Source organism: Bidens hawaiensis, unplaced genomic scaffold (genome assembly GCF_021521415.1).
Source record: "Bidens hawaiensis isolate Kalapana, Puna unplaced genomic scaffold, B.hawaiensis_p1.1 tig00067501_1, whole genome shotgun sequence".
NCBI lineage: Eukaryota > Viridiplantae > Streptophyta > Magnoliopsida > Asterales > Asteraceae > Bidens > Bidens hawaiensis.
Window position 1 is genome coordinate 1 of NW_027501969.1, and position 15,453 is coordinate 15,453.

The window sequence follows — 15,453 nt, forward strand, 5'->3', positions numbered from 1 at the left end:
TTTGTTCCCAAACTAAATCGCAATAAATCCAAATCGCTATGAAATCGCGAATTGATTTGGCTGGTTCTTCGTTCCATATCGATGAAGAATATGAATCCAATTGACTGGTTTGTTGTTCCAAACGGATGGTGAAAACAATTTCAATTGAATGGTTTGTCAAATCATATTTAATTTAAAGCCGATCCGATGGATTTGGCAATCAGTTTAGGGGGTGTTTGGCCTAGCTTTTTTAATGAAGCTTATAGCTTTTTTTAGCTTTTTTTACATAATAAGCTTAATTTAGTGTTTGGTTTAGCTTTTTAAGCTTATGCTTATTAGCTTATATAGGCTAATGTGAATAAGCTTATCTGAAGATGGTTTTTTAGCTTATTTGAATAAGCTTATTTGTGTAAGGGTGTAAATTACTTATTTACCCTCAAATGATGATGGATTAATGATTATTGAAGCAACTTAATAGTGTAACAAATTAAAGAATGGTGAATTTAACAATTTATTAAGATGCATAATTCATAAGAGACAAATGGTGGATAATTAGTGAGGCAACTGGTAGAATTTCATAAAAGAGACAAGTTAGTCAAAGTTGGTAATACTAATTAATACGTTGGTGGAAGATCAACTCTTACCATTAGGAATGAGATGGGGACCGTACCGGTCCCGGTCCCGAAAATCACGAATTCTTGGTACCGGTACCGGAATATTCGGTTCGGAACCGGGACGGTACTGGTATTGAAGGCAAAAATTCGGGAAATACTGGTCCCGTACCGGTACCAAAACTCAAAACTTTGGTACCGATTTCGGTACCGGTACCGGCTTGGTACCGGCACCAACAGGTACCAGTACTGATTTTGTTCATTCCTACTTACAATCAATCTACCATTTCCCAAACCATTAACTCTTATCTTAAAAAATCTTGTTTATCAAACACCCATCTACCATAATCAAGCATTCAAAAAATTTGCTTGAAGTGGAGTAACACGAACCTATTTTCATATACTGAGGTAATTTGTTCTCTTCGTTTTTTACTTATTGAATTGTTTCCTCTTTGTTTTAATTTTCAAATTGTTCTCTTCGTTTGGCCTAGTTTTACGTCTTCCTCGATATAAAGTTATCCAAAAATGATGGCATAACTCATAAAAACAAAATAGATACATATACAATATAAGATGTGTAATAATATGTAACCATGCCCCTTTTGGTCATTTTACTAACAAAAGCTAAATAAAAAAAGCTAACACAAACACTTAAAAAGAGCGTATTAACTTGTAAAATATAAGCTAATCCGAACACTTAAAAAAGGCTTATCGAATGATTGAAAATAAGCTATAAGCTTCAAAAATTTATAAACATAAGCACAAAAATATAAGCCACGCCATTTATATATAATAATATACATATAAAATAAAATAATTAGTAATTTATAGTATAAAATCTAATCAGTTAGCTAGTAATTTCCAAAAGTTAAAAAAAACGGCCTATAATTAATAATTTAGAACTTTTATGTTTTCATTTTCTGCTTTGTTTTTTATTACATTTTGGATTTTGAAATCTGGTCATTTTTATTTTGTGTTGTGGTAATTTGATTTTTTTATTTTTAATTGGTAAATTTTATTTTGAATCGGGAACATCGAAACGAACTCTATGATACAACGTATCGGTTTTTACCAAAATGAGTTTACCCCCTTACGTACTGAATACGCCCCCACTAGCGAATTGTGTTCTCGATCCTCATTCCCGTACCGGATCGAATCGCGATCCATGTGACTATGGTCACGCACCGTAAAAGCAAATATGGGGGAAATATGACACCAATTGCTAACAAAATGCCAAATTAACGTGGCAAAGTAACAAGACGTGAGAAGATGATCACTCGATTCTTCATAGTCTCTGCATAATCTACATTTCACCGGACCCACCTCAATGTTTCTTTTGGATAAAGCAACTAGGGTAAAGAGACTCCTATTCTTTTCCGCTTTCCAAACATGAGTAAAATAAAATAATTAGTAATTTATAGTATAAAATCTAATCAGTTAGCTAGTAATTTCCAAAAGTTAAAAAACGGCCTATAATTAATAATTTAGAACTTTTATGTGTTTCATATCCTGCTTTATTTTTTTATTACATTTTGGATTTTGAAATCTGGTCATTTTTATTTTGTGTTATGGTAATTTGATTTTTTTATTTTTAATTTGGTAAATTTTGTTTTGAATTGGGAACATCGAAACGAACTCTATGATACAACGTATCGGTTTTTACCGAAATGAGTTTACCCCCTTACGTACTGAATACATCCCCACTAGCGAATTGTGTTCTCGTTCCTCATTTCCGTACCGGAGCGAATCGCGATCCATGTGACTATGGTCACGCACCGTAAAAGCAAAGATGGGGGAATATGTCACCAATTGTTAACAAATTGCCAAATTAACGTGACAAAGTAACAAGACGTGAGAAGATGATCACTCGATTCTTCATAGTCTCTACATAATCTACATTTCACCGGACGCACCTCAATGTTTCTTTTGGATAAAGCAACTAGGGTCGAGAGACTCCTATCCATTTCCGCTTTCCAAGCATGAATTTTTACCTTTTTTGGAACTCAACTATTCCACTTCAAAATAAACAGCACAAGCGAGTTGGATATAATGAACAAAATCTTCTTCACATAATTCACCGAAAAAACTCCGGGGGGGGGGTGGTTGTTAGGCCAGACCCAATTATCTGAAGTATTAGAAAAGGAAGCTTGTTACACCAATTTTAAACATTTCGAAAATTCTTTAGCTTTATTTTGTGATAAGCTTAACCGCTTCCAATGCCAATTCCAAACCGTGTTGGTACCAAATTTCTCATAACGCAAAATAATTAAACATCTCTTCTCTCTTATGTTTAGAAACAAATTATGGAAAATATCTCTAAGGGGTTATTGAGCTATACAAGGGTCACTCCAAAATCTCATTTTATAACCCACTCCCATCTCCCCTTGATAAGGTTGCCCAAATTTAGATTGGAAAATGCAAGGTAATTTTCCATTTTTGCAATTGTATTCCACGTATCCGAAAGACGTTTCGAACGAGGAAGGATAGGCCAAGACCTATTAGAAGAGTGTAATGCCGAAATCGCCTTCTTCCAAAAGGCGTCTGGTTCATTCTTGAATTGCCACCACCACTTTGTATGAAGCACGATGTTAGCGTATCTAAGAGGGGTGACTGGTGAGACCCAAACCACCTGCCTCTTTTGGAGAAGTTACCCTATTCCAATTCACCCAACAAATCTTACGATGTTCGTTGGGTGGGAGGATGAATATCACTATGTCAACTAATTTTTTTTGAGAGAGAGAGAGAGAGAGAGAAATTAAATAAAGTTGTGTAACTGATCAAATCACAATAAAGAAAATAATACTTAACTTTTTTTTGACATTATCATTCTTATAGAGAAGTTACCGTGTGCCCCTATGACGTGGAAAACTAGTGACTTCTCTGTTAGAGTGGAATTGTCATTAACGATGAAAATGTTAGTTAGGACTCTTCTTGGTCAAATAACCGCTATATTATTGTTGTTATTATTATTATTATTATTATTATTGTCCAATAATAATAGTATATATTATTAAATTAGAAGTTAATACAATGCGGGTCGTTCAATTCGATGCATAACATGTTTACATATCATTTTAAACATGTTACTAAGTTAACACGCCACATTTATAAATAGGGCATTCATTTTTAACAGCAACACAAAACCTATACTCAAATAACTATATATTAACCTAAACTCAAAAGTGCCCGTAATCATGAAACCCATACCTGAATCTAATGAACCCGAATACAATCTGAACTAATACGAGTCGAATACAAATTACTTTTTAATGGGTTTCGGGGTAAACCCGAATAAACCGTTTGACTTAATATTCTATTCAATTATTATATCACCTACCTTAGCCTAATTAGTGAATACAGTTGCGTACCCATTTCCTTTTTTAAGTCGCCTATTCCATTCCGATTCTAACCCCATCTATCAATTACTATTCCAGCATTCATTAATTCCAGAGATTTGATATGACTTTTTATTCAATCAATCGATCGTCTTTTCGGTCTCAGCTCATTAGTCGATCGGTAATTCATTCCATCAATTGAAGTGTTCTTCAGACTCTTTTGATTGGATTGTATGATTTGTTATTTGCTTATGTATGTTAAAATTTGAAGATCATATAGTTGCTTGAATTTTAGCATATATATATATTTTTTAGTTTTTTAGGTAAAACTCAAGACCCGATTAACCCATACTCATAAAACCCGAACCCAAATAACCGGGGGAGATTAGTTTCGGGTATGAGTACTCGAAACAGATTTCTCAAACCCGAGGAAACCGAAAATACAACCCGTATAACACCCCTATTTATAAAATCATGGGTCAAAACAATGTAATTTTATAACTTCTCCTAAAGAGTAAAGTGCCAATTTCGTCTTTGTGGTTTGACAAATAATGCGACTTTAGTCCAAAAAGTTTATTTTTTGCATATGGACCGTCCATGTTTCCCAGTTCTTGCCAATCACATCCATATCACTAACCCCGTTAAATTTAATCGTTAAGTCAGGGGTAGAAATGTCTTTTCACTCTTTCTTTATTATAATACGTATTTCAGCGAACTACGAATTTCGTCCTTGTGGTTTGTTCAAATCTGCGGTTTTAGTCTAATAGTTTCAAGTTTGAAATTTTCTTCCCTATGGTTTCATTTCAGTTGTAATTAAACCCGAATTCCTTAATCTCATTAAGCATGGTCGTTAAATCCATCAATATACCCTTCACGTGACGGGGCGGTTTTGTTACTTCTTTTTTCCTTTTCCCCCAAATACACCCAAGCCCCTCACGTGAGGGGCCTTGCAAATTAAGACTAAGGTTTATTTGGGGAGAAAAACAACAAAACTGGTCGTTACATAAGAGGCACGCAAATGAGTTAACGACCAGACTTAACGAGGTTAATAAATTCGGGTTTAATTGTAAGTGAAATGAAGCTACAAGGATAAAAATTGAAAACTTGAAACTATTGGACTAAAACCACATATTTGGACAAACAACAAGGACGAAAACCGCAGTTCACTGAAGTAAGTATTATAATAAATAAATAGTGAAAAAACATGTCAACCATGACTTAACGATTAAATTTAACGGGGTTAGTGATTTGGATTTAATTGGCAAGAATTGGGAAACGTGAAGGGTCCATATGAAAAAAATAATCTTTTTGGACTAAATTCGCATTATTTGTTAAACCACAAGAACGAAAATGACACTTTACTCCTAAATAATCAAAAATGGAATGTTATTCTAAAATGTCCATTTTACTCCCTTCTGTTAAAAGAATTGTGCACCCCCCCCCCCCCTTTTCAAAGTTCCTGAAATGTCCTAATTACTTTTGTTTTAAACGGTTTCAATTCGCTTTGGTATTATCAGTTACGTGGGCATATTAACATAAATCAAGAATCCTAACTATTTTTTCAAAACTCACTTCCATTCCCGTTACTAAAAAAATTTACAAAAATTCCATAGTTTCTTTACATAGTTATGTGGTCATCCTAACAGTTCCAGTTTCTAACCGATAACCATCAAGTCGAAATACAATTCCCCTCGCCACCCGAATCCTTAATCCACCAGTATCCCCCATACGAAACAAAAATGAGTCGACTCAACCGAGACATGCACTCAGGTTGTGACCTTTTTCCTCACAATTCTCTTTCTCCGGGCCTTTGGAGGTGGTGATGCGCCACCATTAGTGGTGGTTTGACTTTGGTCTTGCTTAAACCCGAGCAACCCAAGCCCTGAAGTTACAGGGTTCTAGGATATGAACCATTTTGGATAAGTGTTGTTGACGGTTTCAGAGGGTCGATTGTAGGCTTGTTTTAGTAAGTCGTCTGACTGGGCTAACAGGTTGACCTCCACCCCGAGCCATGCTAGTCTTGATGTCTCTCCTAAATGTGCATTTATGATTCTGTTTTAGATCAAGGCGGTTATTAGACCGTGTTAAACGCAAAAAGCAAGTTGAAAATAGACTAAAATTACTAAAGTAATTTGTGTATTTAAAGTTTCTAAACTTGTCTAAAATGCACGTACTTGTTAATTTTCTTTTGACTATAATGACTAGTTTAACATAGGTTATAATTCTCATTGCAAAAATGTTTGAAGGTAACTTCATCAAATTTTATCAATTTAAGAGTTACCAAGTAATTATATTAAAAAACAATTTACAAGTGCAAGCATTTTAGGCAAGTTTATGAACTTTAAATAAAAACTAGTTTAGCAACTTTTCCGTGCATCTGTTGCAAGTTGAGTGACTATTCGAGAAAAATAAGAAGGTACATATTTGTTGATTTGGGATCAAATACAAAATTTTGTTAACATGAGTAGTGTAAGAACCAATAGAATTGCTTAATTCCAAATTAGGGTTAGGGGCATTATCGTACATTCTCCATGAAATATTCCACACGATTTTGTATAACCAATTAGCAGTTAATTAAGGAATTGGATATGCAAATTTATTATTCCTCAATATCATATCCAATTAACCATTAATTAAGGAATTGCAAAATATCTTTTTTACGCACATTCCAGATTTGTTAATTGTTTTCCAAAAAAAAAAATAAATAAATAAAGATATATATTTTTGTTGTTATATATTTGTTATAATAATGTTGTTATACTTTTGCTGGCAACACAAAGTTGGTATGCTGTTTGCTGTTATAATAATGTTGGCATGATTTTGTTGTTATAAAAATGTTGCTATAAATTATGAGTAGAAGTAGCGAGAAAGGGGGGCCATTAGTTTTGGAGAAAATATGCACGTTTTAATGTTGGAAATCCCAATCTTACCCTTTAATGTCTATAAATAAGGAAGTTATTTACATTAATGCCATTCCTTCCTTCATAACCGTAGATCATCACTAATTAATGGACCAGATCATTTCCTTCCTACTCACGTTAACCAAATTTTGCACAGGAACCTCCCCCCATATTTGTTACTGTGATATTTAACCTAAAATAGATAAATAATAAAAAACAACTGTTAGTCCTATTTTAAGGATACAAGAACTATTTACTTGATTCGTGTATCCTCTAATGACTAGAGGTGACAATTTCGACCCATTTATAAAAACTGGGTTGACTCAGTTAAGCGTAAAAATTAAAGAGTTTGACTAAAATGCATACAAGTTAAAGTTTTTCAAGGTGTATCCAGTTTTATACAACCCCTAAATCACTTTATTAACATATGTAAATATATAGTTTTCCAAGATAATGTTTTGACCAGATAACTGACCCATTACCCAACTGTTGGTTATTTTAGTGTAATTGGATTAACTTGTCGATCGAGGAAATAACGTTAGAGATTAAACGAGTTAGGTGATGCGGGAGTGCGGACTCGATTTTATCCTAAAGGTTATTTGGGCTTTACTATAACAATGGGTTTGTTATTTATTCACTTGGGCTTAAGTGGTATGTGAAGTGGGCTTAATTAATATTCGGGCTCATGTGATAATTGATCAAATAAATTGATCGATAATTTCCTGATGAAAAAAATCTCAATCGAACATACAGAACAGAGAAGACGGTTACTTCTTCTCTGGTTCTTCATCACAATCACAGATTCTTCAAAATTCAATTTCATGTGTAGAAAATCTCTGTCTTGTCCGATAAATCATTGCGTGTAACCCGTAAATAAGTTTATCTGAAAGTGATTAACGATTCAGAGATTAATCCAGACAATTGTTCAAGAAAGTAATATTGAAATCATGATTACAGGTTTGCATTATTGATCGAATTCATCCTCCAGGTACGCAATTTATACAACAAAGATAAACCTATTGGGTTTGATTTGGTTATTATCATCAATTCTCGGTTCTGGGTGATTGGACTGGAAATTTTGATTGAAACCCTTAATAATAAATAGAAGATTAACGGTTTGTTATTATCCATATGAATTTGATATCAATTAATTAAAGGATTAGGCGTTGAAAGAAACGAGTGAAAATTTGATATCATTCATTCCCAATTTTATTGATTTTGGGAAGTATTATCTTAAATGGATAATGGATGACAAAATCATGTGGAGTTATATTTACTAATTTATTTTCCAAGTGTTGATAGAAATTGCCACCATATTTATGATATTATTTGAATAAAATCCGTATTCATGAGTTTACAAAAACTGGTTCTTAAAATCACATAAAAAACCATTATTTTGAAACAAGCATCCAATAATGGGTTAGATTGGATTGTTAGTTTATGTTTCAACTTTCATGATTTCAATTTCAAGTTTCCAAAATTTCAATTAAACCAACAAGGCCTGGTTCGTGACTAATCTGGTATGCAAGGAATTAGATTTTGTATTTATATACATTCGGTTCTAGAAGGGTTAATTGAAAGTCGTCCCATATTGAATTTTGTTGGTATTATATGAATTTTCTATAAATCAATTAATTGCCTTGTTTGCGTTCTGATATGTGATTATGTTATAAGTTATTTGCAAATATGCATAACTAATTGATGAATTGCATGAAAGTAATGAAACAAAACAACATGCAGTATATCAAAATTGCCGTATGATTTGGTGATAAATTTATCCACCATTGGATCTTATGTTTAATTTTATTATTTTATAAAATCCACATGTAATCATGGATACTGTGTAAAAGTCAAAGTACATGAGGCACGAATGAAACCAATTAACTTTCAGTTGCTCTTTGATACATATAATTAGAACTAGTTCTGTCTAGTTGTATAATGCCAAAGATTGAAACTGATAGTGCATCAAATAATTTCCTTTTTGTATTTGTTTTCAATTTAATTCTGGTATGGTATGTGAAAGTCAACGGATTCAAGTTGATCCCAGTTTAAGATTTCCAGTTTCAATAGATTACAAAGTTAAATCAATTAACTGATCATGGCAACCGGAAATAAATGGAAGTTTAATTGGGACAATATAATTATCCCAAACGAATCCTAAGTTGTCTTGTTGGAGATGTGGCAAGCCGCGACATCTTAAGAAAGGTAGTCAAATGAAGGTTACGAGTGGAAACAAGTCTAACGTGGCTGGTCCAAATGGGTAGAAAGACCGGATGCTTTACAAGGTATGTTTACTAATTATACTTTAAATTTGACATAAGTTTTGTAGTTGATTCAATGAATCAGTCGGGACATGTTAATATTTTGCTAAACATAAAAATTGGTTTGGATTCAAAGAAACCATGTTCATTTTATAGTTTGAATGAACTTTAAACTATAATTAATATATTTGTCCAGATGATACACACATGTGGTTGATGGGTCACAGCCCGAGTCATAATTAACCCACTCGAAGTATACAAGTTGGAAAACCCTTTGGGTGTGAAATAAATGAAACTCGATTTTGAGTTTGTTATTGGACTTAAATAGTTCAATGGTTTCTAATAATAATTCAGATGAGAATTATTTGTCGTTTATTTCTTATAATCCTATTATGTACAGGATGACATGCTTGCATGGTGAATGGACTTGGGTGATACGAGTCATGTATGCAAGGATCTGAGATGGTTTGAAGAATTCAAATCATATGAAAATGGATCTGTACTTGGGATGTGAAATGTAAAAGTTTGACTTGTATTGACTTCTGGAAAACATTTGTTTTAGATTATGTGTTGTATGTTTGTATGAATTAATAAGAATCTCATGTCTGGTGGTTTCAACCAGGTTAATAAGTCAGATAAATTTTATTTTATCTTGACATGAAACTATGTTGGTTTGTGTGGTGGAGTATTTAAACCAAATATCAATGTCCCATTTGCTATTGAATGCGTTTGTATGACATCTTCATTTTAAAGCATGTGAATTATTTTGGAGTGAAAAGAAATATAGAATATTGAAGGAAATGATTGATTCCTTGTTAACTTACTCGAGTTTGAGGGATTAATAAGAAATAAATTATTATTTTCTAGTTTTGATATAAAGGATCTGGGGAGGTTGATGTTATCCTATGTATAATAATTATTATTATAAATGGGAGTAAAAATGGTATAGTTATGACTCAATTTCATTATATTGAGAACGTATTGAAGAAATTCAATCAACCTGATTGTTCTTCGGTTAGCACTCCTATAAATAGATCCTAATATCAAGTTTTTGCCTAATCAAGGTGATTCTACTTCACAATTTAGAGTATTCAAAGTTAATTGGATATTTGATGTGTGCTATGATTGCACAAAGACTTACATAGTGTATGTTGTGGGCAGTTTGAGCAGATATACTAGTAATCCTAGTGCTCAACAGGCAAGTAGTAAACAAATCGCTTAACTACGGATGTGTATTCTCTTTTGGAGAATGTTTCATTTCTTAGGTAATTAAGAAGTGAATTTACATCACTTAACAATGGAATTCGAGTTTCTAACATTTGCAACAACTGATAAAAGTGGTTGAAATGGCTAAGAAACCGTGATTACTAAATTCCATTGTGGTCGAACCGATATCACCAAAATCTATCAGGTGTGATAGTGATGACTATGTCAAATGTATAATGGAAAGTCTAGACGGTTATATGTTATACAATACAATGTGTGATATCAGTTGGTGTGTAATATATGAGTATAAGTTGGCTGATGATCTAACTAAAAGGTTACAAAGAGATCTCGTGAACATATCAGTCATGGGGATTGCTTTAAAGTCCATACATTAATATCATATGTCAAGACACCCAATTCCCATCTAATACAACGTTAGATGCTGAATTCAATGCGGAAAGCTTGTCATATAGATATTGGAACACAATATCATAAACATCCCAAGGTTTGTGTTCGGACCGCGAGATAAAGTAGGTTGAAGTATAGCTTCTTAATAATTCATTGATAAATTGCAGCGCAGGTGCGAGAATAATGAACTACCTATAAGAATATGAAGTTTAGCCGCTTCAAGAAGCTTTGGACTTGAGCTTTGATGTATTCTTTGAAGGATTAGGACACAGGCTAGTAAAATATTGTGTAGAGTGGAATTTGGATTTATAAACGTATGTGTATTTTGCCTTGAAGTATTCAAATGGATAGCAAGGGTTCAATCCATAGGACACCCCGATATTCGAATATTTTGATCGTGTAATTTACTAAGATGAAAATTCAACCCGTAGGACATTTTCATTTATGCATACGTTTGCATATCTGTGATGATTAAGTTAATCATGGATATCACTAAAATGGGGGAGGATTGTTGGTTATTTTAGTGTTATTGGATTAACTTGTCGATCGAGGAAATAACGTTAGAGATTAAACGAGTTAGGTGATGCGGGAGTGCGGACTCGATTTTATCCTAAAGGTTATTTGGGCTTTACTATAACAATGGGTTTGTTATTTATTCACTTGGGCTTAAGTGGTATGTGAAGTGGGCTTAATTAATATTTGGGCTCATGTGATAATTGATCAAATAAATTGATCGATAATTTCCTGATGAAAAAAATCTCAATCGAACATACAGAACAGAGAAGACGGTTACTTCTTCTCCGGTTCTTCATCACAATCACAGATTCTTCAAAATTCAATTTCATGTGTAGAAAATCTCTGTCTTATCCGATAAATCATTGCGTGTAACCCGTAAATAAGTTTATCTGAAAGTGATTAACGATTCAGAGATTAATCCAGACAATTGTTCAAGAAAGTAATATTGAAATCATGATTACAGGTTTGCATTATTGATCGAATTCATCCTCCAGGTACGCAATTTATACAACACCAACTGGCCCGGCTTGCTCATATTGCCACCTTTCCAAAACCCCTATGCAACCGTTGTTATATGAACAATGTTTCAAAGATTTAACAACTCGTTAAAAATACCATAATACAAACTTTATAGTATATTAGTAAAGTATTAATTCATAAATTTATACATAATAAATAAAGAGGTTAGTGGTATACCTCAAGGCTGTGCTGAAAGCCAATCCGACCCGATAACATCAAATTGGGCGACCATAGCTCTATCAAATCCGCATAGAAGCTGATAACACTAATTGGCATAAATACCGAGAAACGCTCCATACCCAAGTGCATTAGTAGTTTAGTACTCACAGATGGAATTGTCACAGATATTCTGACATTTCAATTATTAAAACAAGACAATTAGATTAAAAGATTTTTTTAAATAAAAAAACAGAAGCACAAATAAAAATTTGTAAAACAAAAATTGTATCCATCCCATGAAATAGCTGATGCTAAATCTTTATTTTGTCAATATTCAAGACATTTGACTTCTCGAAACAAGTCAAAAAGTTGCAAATTTGATAGTGACCCTTTTGACCCAGTACTAGCGAAATGGTTGATGCTGGTTAGATAAGTCGTATATTTAAGACAAAATGGCAAAAGACGTCTTTTATGTTTACACGGTTTTTTAAAATACGTCATTTGCCAAACTTAATGACAGAAAACATCATTTATGTTCAAAAAAGGTTGCACGGTTCGTCCTTTTCACTAACGAGGGTTAGTTTTTCTCGTTAAATACAATCATGTGCACCTCATGTGAGAGCAATTTAGTCTTTTTACTTCCTTAGAGGTTATTTGTGTAATTGACTTGGGGTTTAAATAAATAAATAAAAAATTCTTTTTAACCCATCTTCTTCCAAAAAAAAAACCTTTCATTATTTCTCTCTCTCTCTAAACTATCTTTCTCTTTTACTGAAATTTCTTATCACTCCACCATCACCACCACCTAAAAACCACCATCACCACTACAACCTGAAACCACTAAAATCGAATTCATCTCAGGCTGCAAATCCATATGGTAGTGAGAACGTCGATCAATTAGGAATTCATCTCCAGCTATAGATCCAGAAAAACGGGGTTAGAGACCTAACCACCACCTCTACCTCCATACCCGTCACCGGAAAACCATTCTGAATCTCGCCTCTTTTCTTCATTTTTCTTTAAACCTAACCCAAAAAAATCACCGACATAACCAGATTTCTGGTTAAGGGTAGTTAACACATTTGATCGTTAGCCAAACATGTCATTTATCTTGCTCTTAGTCGTGTAATCATCTATGTGACAGAATTAAACTCCTTCATAAAAATAAAAAAAATATGAAACCCTAAAAGGGTTAATACCATTGGGAAACAAATATAATTATACTTCATGAAAAATCACTCAACCTAATCTTGGTATATTATCAATTGTTCAGAAGTACACAAAAAAACACCAAACTAACTGTTTTCCTTTAAAGTCCCTAAGTTTGTCTAAAATACATGTAACTTTGAAATCAAATTTAATATAATGACTTAGCTGTTAAATTGGTCAAACAAAGATGCTGTTTTCATTTTTATTTATTTTTCGCAAAAATGTTGGATGCAACCTTATCAAATTGTGATCGATTTAAGAGTTAACAAGTGATTACTTTAAAAACTCACAAGTACCTAGTTAAGAGACTTCAATAAATATAATACTCCATCCGTCCCTCTACAGGTGTCATAGTTTGAAAAACATAAAGTTTTAAGAAAGTTTGAATGATTGTACTTTTTGATTAACAAATGACTATAATGCCCTTAATATATATAAAAAGACAAAATTTAAGAAAGTTTGAATGATTGATTTGTGTAAGGGTAAACTTGGAAATTAGTTAATAAATTTTGAAAGTAGACATTTGTAATGGAAAAAAATAAAAAGGAAATGTGAACAAAGGACGGTGGAGTACTAGTTTAGGGGTGCAAATGAGGGGCTTTTTGTAAAAATAAGAAAAGTATATTGCTTTACATGGTATCAAAAGATAGTAAAAACATGAAAAAGTAGCATTGATACGGGTGCTTCTTAAGAGTTACTTGCTAATGAAACCCCTAGATAGTGTTTGAGGTAGGGCCCGCGAAATAAACCTAGCGGTTGTCGGCCTCGCATTGATTGCTATATATCTTACCAGTTGGGCCGAGCTCACCAAACCCTAACAACCATTACACATTAGAGAAACGAGTCAAATCAACCATGAAAATTAATAGAAGCGAATATCTGGACTAATTAGTGTGTCCAAATCAAATAAGCAAAACTAACTAATAATGAACTATGAAAAGCATTTACCATTTCATAAGCTTGTCGGAGTCCAGATGGCAAATCCATCATTGTCTTCTGCCACTCATTCAATACAGCCTCAAGAAACTTCCGATTAAATAACTGGAAAAACGTAAAGAATGACTATTAATTATTATCATATATGGATAAATAAGATATGTATCCACGCCGAAAGTTAAATATGAAAATGAAGAATATATAACAACCTCAGGGTATATAATCCGCCTCCTAAAGAGCCCACCATCATCCCCCTCATCGCCATCATCAAATTCATCAAAGTAGTCATCGTCATCACCATCATCATCACCGCCATCACCACCACCAAAATTTATGCTCTTCCCAATATCGCCCCCGCCTCCTCCAATTGCCAGTTATACAAAAAATAATAGTGCCCATGATTCATGAAGCATAAGATATAAAGTGTACAAAAATATGAGGTTTTGAGTGGGAAGAGATACAAAAAAAAGTGTTGACTAATACTAGTCAAATATATAAGATACCCTAAAAAAATGTTGCATCTGTTTAGGGACATCACAATTCACATGTGAAGAACTATTGTATTTCTTGACATTCAAATGATGGAATAGCCAAAATGATTAATATATAATCCCATATACGCCACTAATCTTTTCTAGCACGTCACCTTGTTCTGATCCCTTACCCAAACCGTCCATCCACCCATTCATTCATTTCCCACTTCTAATTGTAACCTTAAATTGGTTACCATGTTGAAAAACATTACATCTATCTCCCTATTAGTAAGGTAGAACTGAACCGTATATATGATACAAACAAATATCTCGTTCATGTTTGTGATCCAACCCTGGTATGAGAACCTAAGATCCTTGAAACATCCAACATAATAATCTTTTTATTTGTAATGAGATGGTCTATCTTTTACATGACCAAAACATTAAACTTGCAAACTAAAGCTTACTTGGTTCATGAAGCTCTCGCCTCATGTCTCGTCTCAGCTTTCAAGATTTAATTGCCTCAAATCGTATCGCACTTTCTAAACAAAGCTACCTACCCATAATGCTTTAAGTTAAAAAAACCCTCAATCTAACACTTCCAAGTTCCAATTCTAAATCACTCTCTATAATATAGCTTTGTTCTAATGCAAAGTTTCTCACATTGTTCCACCTTCATTTCTAAGATATTCACCTTAGAGGATATAAACAAAACAAAATTTCTTGAAACAAACATCAAGTAATTATTTTCATGATTATTATTATGTCAAGTATTATCAGATAAGATAATCATGTCCAGATCATTTTTTCCATCTCAGACCCTCCGTACTTCCTTTGACTGCTCCTGAGATACAGTGGAAACATTTTGTTAGCGAAGCACTTAACTTTTTATATATATTTTGGGTTAGTTTGTCTTTTTTATTTTAACAGTCAAATGTTGG

The 15,453-nt window shown here is 33.2% G+C and overlaps 1 pseudogene across 1 annotated transcript; it reads right to left on the reverse strand.

Moving 5' to 3' along the window:
* Positions 1-5,661: 5,661 nt before the first annotated feature.
* LOC143604990 (uncharacterized) lies at positions 5,662-14,413 on the reverse strand (annotated as a pseudogene). The gene is made up of 5 exons (XR_013148416.1): positions 14,249-14,413; positions 14,052-14,144; positions 13,802-13,917; positions 11,913-12,084; positions 5,662-5,977 (listed from the first exon to the last, which is right to left on the reverse strand). The product of XR_013148416.1 is annotated as an uncharacterized LOC143604990 (transcript).
* Between the last annotated feature and the right edge of the window lie 1,040 nt (positions 14,414-15,453).